The sequence below is a fragment of the Homalodisca vitripennis genome, chromosome 4, assembly GCF_021130785.1.
Source record: "Homalodisca vitripennis isolate AUS2020 chromosome 4, UT_GWSS_2.1, whole genome shotgun sequence".
Classification (NCBI taxonomy): domain Eukaryota; kingdom Metazoa; phylum Arthropoda; class Insecta; order Hemiptera; family Cicadellidae; genus Homalodisca; species Homalodisca vitripennis.
Genome location: NC_060210.1, coordinates 178405989 through 178419104, shown reverse-complemented (window position 1 = coordinate 178419104; position 13116 = coordinate 178405989). Strand labels below are relative to the sequence as shown.

The following is a 13116-nucleotide window of genomic DNA, read 5'->3' as shown; positions in this document are numbered from 1 at the left end:
ACTACAATATAAAAGCACTGTTATATTCCCAACTTATCCAAAATTTCGTATCCAATGTACATTGTTTCTTGCTTAACTCATTACGTTTGGCTATAGTATTTATCTTTTATCACGATGACAGCTAAATTGTAGATTATAATTACAGTTCGAACGAACACCATTTTTACTAATTACCTACATAACTTTGTATGCTTGTTCCTTAATTAAAAAAAACTTTTTTAGAAAAGTGCAACTATTGTAATTGATTGTTCCAATTCTATAAATCAAGAAAAATATTGTTTTCTGCAGTTGACGTGCAAATTTAGAGTAGCATATCTTTATTTGCGGTAGCCAGAAGGCATGAATTCCTTATTTGAATAAATTTACATTATAGATTATACAATATCACAGTACCGAAGGTGTGGCGCGTGCGGGGATACTTTATTACTTTATAATGAACTTACGTGTTAATGTGAAAACGTCGTAAAAATTGCAATCAAATTTATCGTTAATATTAAAACAAACAAACATTATTCTTCTATTAAAATGTTTAGTTTTATACAATTTCTTTAACACTAATATGATTTAGATTTAGAGAGTTATATATTATCATAGGACTTACGCAAAAGCCTCATTTACGAATGACTAAGAATATGCCAAGTTATTGACTTGTTTGTAAGTATTCACGAATTACCTAAACTGTCTTATTTATACTGCCTTTGCCTCTTCCTGCAGCAAACGCCCCCCTTACGTTCTAAGCATTTTCAATTTAAAATTTTAATAAATGTTACAGAATGTACTATCTGTAGATAATTTTTTCAATAGCTGCTCTCAGTATATTATTACTATAACTGGCTGAACTGACCATACAACAGTATAATGTACAGTAGACCTGCATAATGTATTATAATCAATAATTTCACAAATCACGTTTGTCAATATTAAGCAATGGATGCTGTTTAATTGAAATGTAAGAGGATTTTCTTACCGTATCTCATAGTAATAATAATGTACATGTAAGTTGTTAACATATGAAATATAGTGAACGTCAGGTAGGAGAGTATTGCATGACTGACGGACTGGAAGGTAGAGATGTCATGTCTAGGTTATAAATCTCCCCCAAGCGGGCTCTGTAGAGAGAAAGGGTAGTTCGGTCTCACATATTGGTCGAGGGGTCTTTCTAACCGCAAGTAGCACGAATATAATATTGCATTGCAGCTTATTTTTACCGTGGCGAGGGGAGGGTTGCAAGGTGCGGCGCGGCGCGGGAGGTAGAGAGGTCCCGTTTCACGGAATAACAACAGTTCTGGCTCGTCCCGACATGACACCGACACCGACACGCCACAACACGCGATGTCCGCCATCTGCCATGGCTCGCCCTACTGTCATATCATAACCTCGCGTTACGTGACGTCATCAGTGGGATTCCTTCGCTCCGCACCCTCCCCTGGCCATGCAATTCCCTACGAGTCCAGAAAACTGAATAGGTCATACACAAGTATTATATTATACCGCATACAATATGTTATTGGATGGCCAACCACGAACATCAGCTGTTCTTTCCGTAATACACGTTAGGTCAGGATATTTCTATTTGTATATATATGTGATCAAGAGTGATTTAATAGAAGTAAGCCTCAGGAAAAACTAACGATAAAATCTCTATACTATCAGTTATGTGTGTTTTAGTTTAAAGTAGTAACTTGAGTTGGTATATTAACTACGTTTCTGAAGTGTTAAATTTAGTTTCAGGTACTAAATGAATGTTCTGATGTATTACAAAATTGTATATAACCAGTGTTCATCACTTGAACGGACAAAATAAGGTGAAAATATTATAATTAAATATTCAGGAAATGTAGAAAAATATACAACTCGGCGATTTGTTTTGTAGCCACTTCAAGCGCAACATTTACTTCAGTTATTACTGAGTGAGCTCTGTGAATCACTGCCAAAGGCCCAACGAGTCAGTCATAACAATGCCGGAGAAAAGTGCCGTTAAAAAGATGTTAATCATTTTCAGCATGGCCAAAGTAAGGGTTGTTATTATCGTTTGAACTCATTCCGTACTGGTGCATTCAAATCATTCGTTTCGTTCCTCTCGAATTCGTTCTGTCAACCTTTCAAGTGCTGTTTGATATTCCGCACTGCCCTCTTCTTTTGTAAAGGAAACTGTTATTGTTGCTGAACTAGATTAGGGTGGTAGCTCACAAAAGATCCGTAGGGCCGCCTGGGCGGTTCTCTTGTACATCTGATAGCGATATCAAATGATCATTACTCAGCGGGCATGTGACGGTCGGGGCAGGCCAGGGGTTGTGAGAGCAGTTCGGGAGTAGGACGGATGAGCGGTGTACATTTCAAGGGACCGCGCTGCTGTGATTTGTCGTCGCAGAAATAGAAACAGCCCGGGGTCGCTTTTGTTTGATTCCTCAAATTAATGGTCGAACCAAAATGGCGGTGTCGCTGACGTGCGAGGAAGTGGAAGAATCGTACCGTGACCAGCTGGGAGATTAGCATCATAATACCTCGGCCATTGTTCTACACTTACAATAGGCGACTATCTGATGGGCGCGAAGACTTCATCGCGGACCGCAAATCAATATGGCCACGTATATGAACGGATATCGATCTACCTCAGTGTGTGGGCTCTTGCTGTATCTAGTGATAGACTTCTATAATTTGCAAATACACGTTTATAGATATGGCAATGTCAAGACGATATGACTTCATAAGAACGATTTGCCCCAGAGTGTGTGGGTGGTCTCTTGTTGAATCTATTGATAGCCTCGTAACATTGCCAAATACGAGCTTACGATGATAATGTGACAGCTTATTGTTGAATTTTGATCTTCCTCAGAATGTGGCCTCTTGTTGCATCCAGTGATAATTGTTAATTTAGATATTCTTACTTATGAATGGATATCGGTTTTTGCAGGTTCTTTCTTTGCATCTTGCAATTATTCTTTAATTACTTTGGGTTTAACGCTATATATTGCGACCCATTATTTTATGTCATTTGATTGGTTTGTGATTGTTTTTCCACTATAGTATTATTTTACTGAGGTTACTGCAACGTATTTCTTACTCTTGTAAATGATCTCAAAATGATATTCATTTATACGCAAAAAATTTTCGATAACAATATTTTATTTAAAATAGTTCTAATAATATAATTTAATAATTATTAGGTTTTGGTTAAATGATGCTGTGTGTGTAGGAAATTGTACTGTATTTTTGTTTAGTTGAAACTATCATTTTTATTTTAATGTTTCGTAAATTTATATTAAACGCCTCTATTTTAGTATATTAAATCTTTTTGTTCGTCAAAACACAAAATTAAAAAAATATTGACCTATTTTAGCTTAGTGTTAAAAGTAGAAATTCAAGAAGTTGAAGTAAATACTCCCTGATAAAGAAGACGTACCAGCCACGATGTTCTGGATAAACGCTTCCATCCGTCTGATTTTTATTTATTTATTTACATTCCCACGGTATAACCATTTTGCAAAATTACATACAATACTTAAGGTGACTTTATTAGTCACTTTATGTAACGGAAAAATATTAACACTTGGTTGTGGATCTTTTTTCTGTTCTTTAATTCATAGGCATAAATTGCCTTTAGTCTAGAACACAATTAAGAACAAGTGTTCAAACTATACTTTTCCAATTTGGGAAATATTGACAACTATGGTAACGTTTGTTAACATAATCAACGTGTTGCTTTACTTATATTATTGAAATATATTTGTGCACTACTGTAGCCAGGGAAAATCCTTAACAAAAATCCCTACAGTGTCAATTTAATGTATACATTTACTCACTATGTTAAACTCGATATAACTACATAGCAATCGATACACCTTATAGAAAGTCTTAACCCCTACAAAACTGATATGTCAGCTGATCATACATGGTTTGTGGTCATGCACTATTACTCTCTATTTAAAGATCATGAGTGACCAAAAATGATAGGGTAGAGAATAATCGTGGTAAAATAGATTCATGCTGAGACACAAATTAAAAATCCCTAGCAATTTTTGCTTCATCTGTCCGGAACTTATAATTCTCGCCTGCAATTTGTTAGGAATCGCAGCCAATCGATAGTCCAGTTCCGAGGGACTAGGCGATAATTAAACCACCCGTAATTAAATTTAATTGCAGTCCTCGAAGTTGCATCAGTTGTTAGACGTGTCTTAAACAAGCCAGTGCAAGGTTCGGCAGAATAATTTATACCTGCTGGGGATTTTGACTCAGCAGTCTCTGTCTACTTCCTCGCTTATAACTAACCAAGTTTCGTTAAGTGGAAAGTTTTAAAGTTTTACTTCACCTCTATTCTCGTGTAGCTACGCGATCTGATTCTCTCGAGTATAACATATTTTAACGGAGATATCTTCCTACAAAATGTATTACCATCCAGTTTTGTGTCCGTACATGCGTGTCCGTTGTTCTGGAACATTTCGCTTACTTTTTTACCTAAAGTCTTCGTTTATAACTTTACACTTAAACAGTACTGGAGGTGAAATAAATGAGAGGTTCTGAACATAGCGCTTGCCAATTAGTTCCACTGCCAGTCGGAAGAAAACCTTTTCTTACGGCTGCCACAAGCAATCCTGAATAAAATGGTCTGAAGCTTTTCGAGGAACAGTTAGAACAAGATTTGTTTACTTAGCCTCAATAAAATCTCCTTTCTTGCTTTACATAGTCCTAAGATATTACTTTAATCAAGCTTCCGTTTTGTAATTACAGTTCTTGTTTGTAAGTAAACTTTTTATTGTGCCTTGATTCGTTATATTAACATTTCTGCATTATTTCTCCACTGGCTGAATACAGATAATTGCAACACTATTCTTAAAGTTTAATAATTGTTGTTTAAAAATTTGCTAAGGAAACATTATTCTGGATCTTATATTATGCAAAATTGTGTTCTGGTAGAAACACTTTTAAATGGATTTAGAAGGGATTTAAATGTTATATGAAACCCACCATGCACTAAACCTCTTTGCATAAATCTTAATCTCGTAACATTCTATCCTTAAGTACCTTACCTATATGGTGTCAGATAACTAGAACACAGGTTCCCTCAAAATACACTGTGCAAAGTACAGGGTTCTGGTTTACTGTTGTTAGTATCGAGAATGTGGTGATATAGCACTAAACATTTATAAAGAGGATTTTTAAAATACCCTAATCGGAGTGATAGGTGGAAGTAGAATATCGGTTTTGTTACGTCCCGGAACAAAGTGGTGCTGTTTGTGATATTTTTTGGCAATCTCTCCATAAAAGCCAGTTATACGACAAAATTAACAACGTGTTTGTCCAATAGGCGGTCCCAGTGCGCAGTGGGAGGGTGAGTAATTCAGAATTACTGCGCCAGATTAAAGCTCCAGTGTGACAGACAGCGCTGTGCGATTAAAAAAGTTGTCCGGCGACCAGACGGGCTTAAGCTGTACGAGTTAATACGGGACTTGTCGTTAAACTGTGGTAACGATCGTTTTTTCGCATCGTGGTTTGTACAACCCCAACAAACTTATTGTTCCAAACAGAAACGGTTTAGAACTGATTTCCCTTGATAACCGGATGCATTTGTAGGAATCGAAACATGGCTCAAAGAGAATTACATGTATCATTTCCATTAAACCTTATATTGAGCAAACGCTACATACATAGTATATACGAGTATACTGTATCTCCATTTGTCATGCAGTATACCTAACCAAATATTGTTTCCACGAAGCCATCGTTCTTAAGCCAAAGCTTCAGCATCAAAGAGATAGTCTTGCCAGTCTCTTGATAGCATTAGAAAGAGACCATGTTTACCGGCAAGCATACGTCATAGTTAGTTTTACAGAGACATTGTGAATATACTAACCTTGCCAACAACTCTAACGGGACTCCAGTCCCAACACTGCTGTATTGGGATTTCATTCTGTTCTCCAGGATCCATCTTGACAACTTTAAAATGATATCCGGTACCCTCACCAGCAACCGTAACTCTCGAGTCTCCAAGCGAAATTGGGGACGAGACATTTCACCGGAAACCCTGTCCCTGGTGTATGTCCTATTGATGTCGAAAATTATTACTGGTTACACTTGCGTTATAATATATAACATTTATAATATTATCCAAAATGTAAATATGTATCAGAATATTCTAAGACAAATTAGATTTTAACAACATTTCAGTGACATCGCGGTAATGTTTATTCACAAGTTTTTAACAGGGCATAAAATACAATTTGTAAATAAATAAACATTTCTTCAACTGATTAGGGTCAGATTTTGTTGTAAAAGACAGCCAAATAAGTATTATTAAGCTTTCCATTAAAAATGTTTTCGTGCTTCCAATATCTGTTGTACTATCTCGAACCATTAAAATAAATTTTACTATTTGCGCTGAAATATTCATTATAGAAATATGCGCTGTCCTTTGTTAAAATTGACGTTTGTTTGATTAAAACTATGTATAAAATATCCCGTAAAACTTGAAACAAATGTCTGAATATAACATTGGTTTAACTCATGGGCTAAATTTTACAAAAATAAAAAAAATTGTTTAATCTGTTTGGTCTTATTTATAAGTTTTAATAACATTTTTACTCAAACTAAAATATATCGTATGCTATAACTTTAAAACGGGAGGTCTTATGCAAATGCAAATTGCTCCCATTTTTATAGACCTTATAGGCTGAGAAATTAATTAAATTGTTTCAGAGAGTCTGATTATGAACCACAATCAATCAAAATGTAAAACAATGATTTAAACATTGATTGAGTCAAATGTGCATCCATAAAGAGACCAATATTTTAAGTTTAAAGCGTCTTTCCCTCTTTCTAAAGCTTAATTTACAATTAGTAATCTAAGTTTAAAATGTAGATGTAGAAAGGCTTACACTGAAGACACCGTTTTTATGTGATTAGGAAAATCAAAATTTTCTGTGTTGTAAAGTCTAAAGCTGAGAGAAAAGCTTCCACTTGTAATTCGGGACGGAGGGAGACGGTGGCTATGTTGCTGAAGAGGGCTTAGGAGGAAAGCCTTGTTTACGAAATAGGGTGTAATGTCATGGCATCGAGAGCAGGGACAGGGAGGGTGTTTGCATGGCGTCACAGCTGATTAGGCCTGAGGCCCGGTATTAAGTGCGATGCGCGACCAGACGCGGGAGCTGACTTGAGCGCTCTCTGCAGGCCTGTCACGTCCCCGCCGAATATTTCTCCTTCACGTGAACCGACTATTTGGCAATTTAAATTTTATACGTGATGCCGAGTATATGCACGCAAGCGGTATTGTGCGATATACCGGCTGATTTGTGGTTAGGTTCACACAGCCTTTGTTAACACTTTTCTTATAAAGGGAATTTCTACCATATTACTAAACGTTGTTGTTCCAATGCAAGCAAGATCATAAACTGAATTAAATTCATTAGTTTTTAAATTCCTTTTACGAGCATTTAACCATGATTAAATAGGCAATTCGTGTTTCATGTTGCCTAAAGGTATAATAAAATCACTTTTTAGATTAAAGACTTTTGAGGAGGCCTGATGATTTGGGGTATAGTACACGTAAAAAATTATGAAATTAAACTTATGGTTTTGTTACTAAGCCGAAAATGTGGAAATGGAATTATTCCATTGAACTTTAACTACCCTATCTATTGTTGAATATTAAATTGAAAATAAAGGTTGTCTATAAACCATCGTTTAAAATGAACATTCCAATGCAGAAATCAGAAAATCACCCAAACAATTTTGTAATGCCGGCCATAAAAATGAGCACGCGGTTCTCCTAATTGCACATTCTTTCGTCCCCATCTTACTAAACCAATTAAATTTATTGAAACTAATATTAATATGTAATAAAATGATATATGATGTGGATATCACAACCGTATTTTAGAACCAATGACAGCGTCTATAGCATTACATCAGTGTAGCTAAAATGTTTGATATCGGCCCAACATAAATAATGCTGGCGTATAGTTGCAGTTTGATGAGTACGTGTGCTCGTTACATCTCTTGTTCAAATATTCACAATATTTAGCCACAGTCGCTCAGTTTTTGTTGCCTCTGTCAGGGGGATTACTCAACTCGGACGTCATCATTTCATTTGGCCCAGAATTAATCCTGACTTTTTCGGGTTTCATATAAAAGTTATCCAATAACCCCGTGTGTTTGTTCCTCAAACTCTTGATCTTCCTTAGTCACAAAATATCTTATCGTCCATCTTTCCATTGCAATTCGTGAGTTTTTGTTGAACTTTATGCACTTTATTGACTGTGTATTGTAAAGTCTCTTGAGTTGTTGTACTTTTCCTTTTTAAGTAATAAAATTTTAATTTTACCATGTACAGTGACAGAATAGTATGCAATCTTCTTTTTATTATAACGAAAGAGTTTTATGATCTAATTAAAGTTAACATTCGGACAATAGTCAAGCATTTAATTTTGTATTATATTATAAAACGTATATTTCATGATTATATTAGTCTTCATATTATAAAGTCAATGATTTTCATTTTTGTATTTCATTATTTGCATCTTTGTCACATCTTTAAAAGTAATAAAAACAGTACACTATTAACACTTTTAAAACTTAAAAAAATATTTACTATGCACATTGCAATCTTAAAGAGCCCATAACCATTAGTAACAGAGGTTATGATAAATATACACAAACCAAATAACTGAAAAAGGCAGTTTGTAAATACTTGATAATATAACCTATTTCAAGTCATTTGGTGTTGTTTACATATTGTTTCATCATAACCTCTGTTAATAACTGTCAATGGTCGCTTTGAGATTGAGAATAGTTGTGAAAGCGTTAATTGTTCTACCATTATTATTAATTTAATTATCAACCACTTTAGGACGATAACCACTTTCGATGTCTCGCTTACAGTACAAAGTGATCACTTGAAGTGGAAAGAGGAGAGAAGAACAATTAGTATTCGGCGACAAGTAATAGTAGTGGTGGTAATTATAAGGAGAGGTGCTGCGTCTCCAGTAATCACACTTCTTGAGTTTACTGTAACATAATAGTCTGCTGTGACTGCGTGAATGCTTTGACTTGCGCAGCCTAATTAGTTTGCTGCGCTCAAATAAAGATTTGAAGCCCCAGTGAAGCCACTGATCCTGATCCAACCCTTCTGTTCCTAAAGCGCTCCGAGGAACTCCCCGCCATTTAACTTTACACAGGAAAACTTTGCACACTAGTGCCACATTGCCAACAGACTATTCGACTTAATGTGCTTGCTCTAGGCTCTATTGCGATTCAGGCTGTTCGTAAACATTACTTAATATGCAAAGAAGTTTACCTTTACTAATATCTCTGACTTATTATTTAATCTCCTCAGATATTCTGATGCCATAAAAGTATTTGCCTGTAATTGATGGGTTTTCTAATTCAATAGTGGAAAAATAGTCTCAATATATTCGTGTATTGCCTGTTTGGAGTAGCTTGGATAATACGTTGATATTATTATTCTTAATTCTTTTTCCTCTTGACGTTTAATAGGAGTACATATTCATAAATCAAAACCGAAATATTAGTTTTAAAAAATTCCTATACGCATAGTTTGGTTTGGATTGTAGAGGTACGCCAACACAATCTGTTATTTATCATATACTGTACATGAACAACATTCTGTATTTAAACATTATCAAAGTTCAAAATGGTTCTTGTGCAAGATGCAATAATTTTGAGATATTCTCTAATTTTAACATAACTCAAGTCTTATGAATGTGCAAAATATTTTGTAAGCAAAATTTAGTTTTCAATGTTTTTTGTTTGGCGTGTATGGATTACAGCGATATAGTGTTATTACTGTTGAAAATAAATCCAATAATTATAACTAGGCCATAAAGAATTTAAATATTAAACTTTGATGGAAGCTGTAGTTAATTTTATTTGAATTGTTGCTGAGATAAAGTTTAGACTGTGTTGTTTCGTCTCTTGTTCAGTCGTTTGTAAACGGCGTTATCGCCCCAAAATGGCGATAACGCCGTCGAGAACTGAATGCGTCCACGCGCCTGCAATAAAAATTCCCTTCGTGCAGCAGAAGAAAGATGCAATTTGTAGCTCGCGTTAAGCGGCAATAAGCGGAGTTTTATAGAGACTAATATACAGGGCGACTCCACTGCATTTTAAGTAAACATTACGGGGCAAGTTAGTAGGCAATAAGGGAGGGAGCACGCTTCAGTCAATTAATTCGGTCTCCGGAAGCAACGTCTTGCGGCCAGTATCTTCCTAAATCATCCCTTTCATTGCGCCCGGTCCCCAGCCGTCGCGCCCCGCCGCTGAACCGCAGCAAAACACACGAGCCTAAATTGGCCCGCACATCGTGCCAGGAATTGAATTTATCAGAGGAAGCAATATGTTTGCGTTACCGGTGCACTGTTACATTATCGTGGTAGTGTTCTAAGGGATGATACGCTAATAAAGGGGTGCCACCCTCGGCAGAGGTGAGAGATGTTTATTAATGAGAGCATACTGAGGTGAGACCCCATTATTGATATCACCCTCCGAACGTCGAAAGGTTAACGTCCCAGCACTTACTCCTGTATTTAATCCTGTGTCCACAGCTGTGAATTTCAGGTTGAAACGTTCGCTTAGTGTGTTTACACTAAATAATTGTAACTCTGACATATCAAGAAAGCAATATGACCTTGAATTTTACTCCTCAAGACCAATGGCAAATCTCAAACACTTATATACACATGTATATCTAATGCACATCCAATCCCTTTTAGTTCCTCTCATAAAGTTTATAAGTTTTAAGTATTGAAATGAAAATGTTCAAAAAGTGTGAATATTTTTATAATAATTTATACATACATAAAAAAACTAAAACGGCGTTCGGAAGCGTATTAGTTATATTTCTAAAATGAGACAACATTCTTCGACAAAACATACAGGGGGTAAAGTCTTTGAAGTTTAACATAGTTCTTAAGTGACCACAGTTCCAAGATGGTCGCCAGTCAGCCGACTCTTTAATGAGAAGCCCCGATTTAGTATTTAATATAAGAAATTACCAATGTTTTATTTATAGATCACATTGCAGATGTTGGTTGAGTTGAATCATGCCGACGCGATCTAAAAAGTCGTGCAGTATCTAGTCAGGGTCGACTATTTGAGATAGTCGGAATTATTATTTCCTGTATTGCTTAACCATTCTTAACACGTAGTTTTTATAAGTGTATGTCATTATTTGTTATCGGTTGTGTTCTAATGTGTATTGTGTATTGTTGCAGATACTACTGGGGCGGACGCAGTAGCACTCCTGGCGACCCTTGGACCACTTGTGATCATAGACTTATTGTGATTTATCCTTATATTAGTGTGTAAATTGTTAATATTCTCGATCTGTACATAGACACTGGGGACTAGACACTAGCTGTTTATTTATTGTAACCAGTCTTAGACTAGCTCGCAGATATTTTGCACCTCATATTATACTTAACCTAATATACGTAAGATGCGTGTTTACTTGCGGCTATCTCTCGATTAGACTTACCCTTGAATGTTTTGTATCCGTGGTTGGTTGGGAAGGAGAGGGCTGAAACCTTCAAGCTTGCAAGACTGATCGGCCTTACACTTGTCACTCTACTTGCCTTCTTAATTGGGAATTTTATTTTTGAACGCTCACGACGTATGGTGCATTGTTCTCTAATGTTTCATGTAGATTGTTCCTATACTGATAACGTAACTGTGAAGACTTACGGAAGTCGATATGCTCGCTCGAACTACGTTCATTTTTTGTTCTTGTCCTCTTAGTTAGGTTTTAGATAATATGTATATAGAAAGGCCAAAACTATCTTTTAGACATGTGATACTTTTCTTGATTAGGGTCGCAGTTACTTAGACACAGTTTAACTATTTAAGTTTAACCAATTCTATTATGTCAGTTCGTTTAGCCGTTTTGTAAATTTCTATTGTCGTTGTCTTTGTTTGATGTAAAAGTTTGGTGCATTTTGTTAAATAAAACTACAAGATATTAAGTTAATACGTAATTTTAATTTTGTATTAAATGGGCTACTTATATATTAGTGAAGGTTATAAATGGATTTGATATTGACCAAATTTATTTTCATTATTGTATTGTATAATCTTTCGTTATAATTCAGTTCGGTGTTTATTTTATACCATTCATACAACTATTATGGCAAACTTGTACTGTAAATATAAGTGCTAGCTAGCTATTTTATTTCATTGTTGTTTATTGAATAGCTAATTGTTTGTTTTGTAACAAGCTAGTCAAGAATCAAAATGTCGTTTTTGTAATTGGCAGATATTTACATATTCTTGTTCTTTTGAAGAAAACATTACAGTTTTAATTTATGTGTGTCATATTTAAGTAAAATTAGATTTTTGTTGACACTTACGCTTGATTATGGTTAGACTTAAATTACACATACATAAAACGTTTTAGTCCACCAAAATCTATGACAATATCTCCACTGCATTTAATTTTATTTAGTCATTTTTGCTTATTTATTGTTGTTATTGATAATTACAAATAGTTTCTCATTGATGATGTTTATGTAGTCTGAAAAGACAAAATCTGTATATATGAAACTGGTCTGCTTCCACCAGGGACAGACAAAAATTTAATAAATAAACTATGCAAAATTTTACCACTATGTTCGGCTTATGTAATTTATTGTATATTGCTTCTGTATATAAACATAGATTATACACGAGTGACTTGAACAACATATTTTGTATTGAAATAAACTATTGTTGTACTATATATAATGAAATGTATTTTTTGTTTCAATCCTTTTAAAATTCTATAACCCTATATTTCACTTTAGCATTGCGTAGAGTGCGATAAAGGCATACGAATACAATCTTGATACACAGGAAATTTTAATACAAATATTTGTCAATATTCAATAATTATAGACGTTTTTGGTATTAGGTACGTAATGAGATGTGTATAAACTCTGGCATATTGTTAATTTTAATAACAAATATAAAATAAGTCTATTATTCGTAAAAAAATTAATAAACGCTGTTGTATGTATTTTAAAGCAGGGAGAGCAAAAGGAAACCTATATCAACTTACATGTGATTAAAACACTTACTTCTACATAATTACTTTTCTTTTATATAATAAATCTAATAAATGTAGTGCTAACC

The 13116-nt window shown here is 34.9% G+C and overlaps 1 protein-coding gene across 1 annotated transcript in view; it reads left to right on the top strand.

Annotated features, from left to right (window-relative positions):
• LOC124360706 (toll-like receptor 6) overlaps positions 1–12729 on the top strand; it is a 74434-nt gene extending 61705 nt beyond the window's left edge. The window contains exon 2 of the mRNA XM_046814536.1: positions 11226–12729. The gene's annotated coding sequence lies outside the window, so the exon portion shown is untranslated. The remainder of the gene's footprint in view (positions 1–11225) is intronic.
• Positions 12730–13116: the final 387 nt, after the last annotated feature.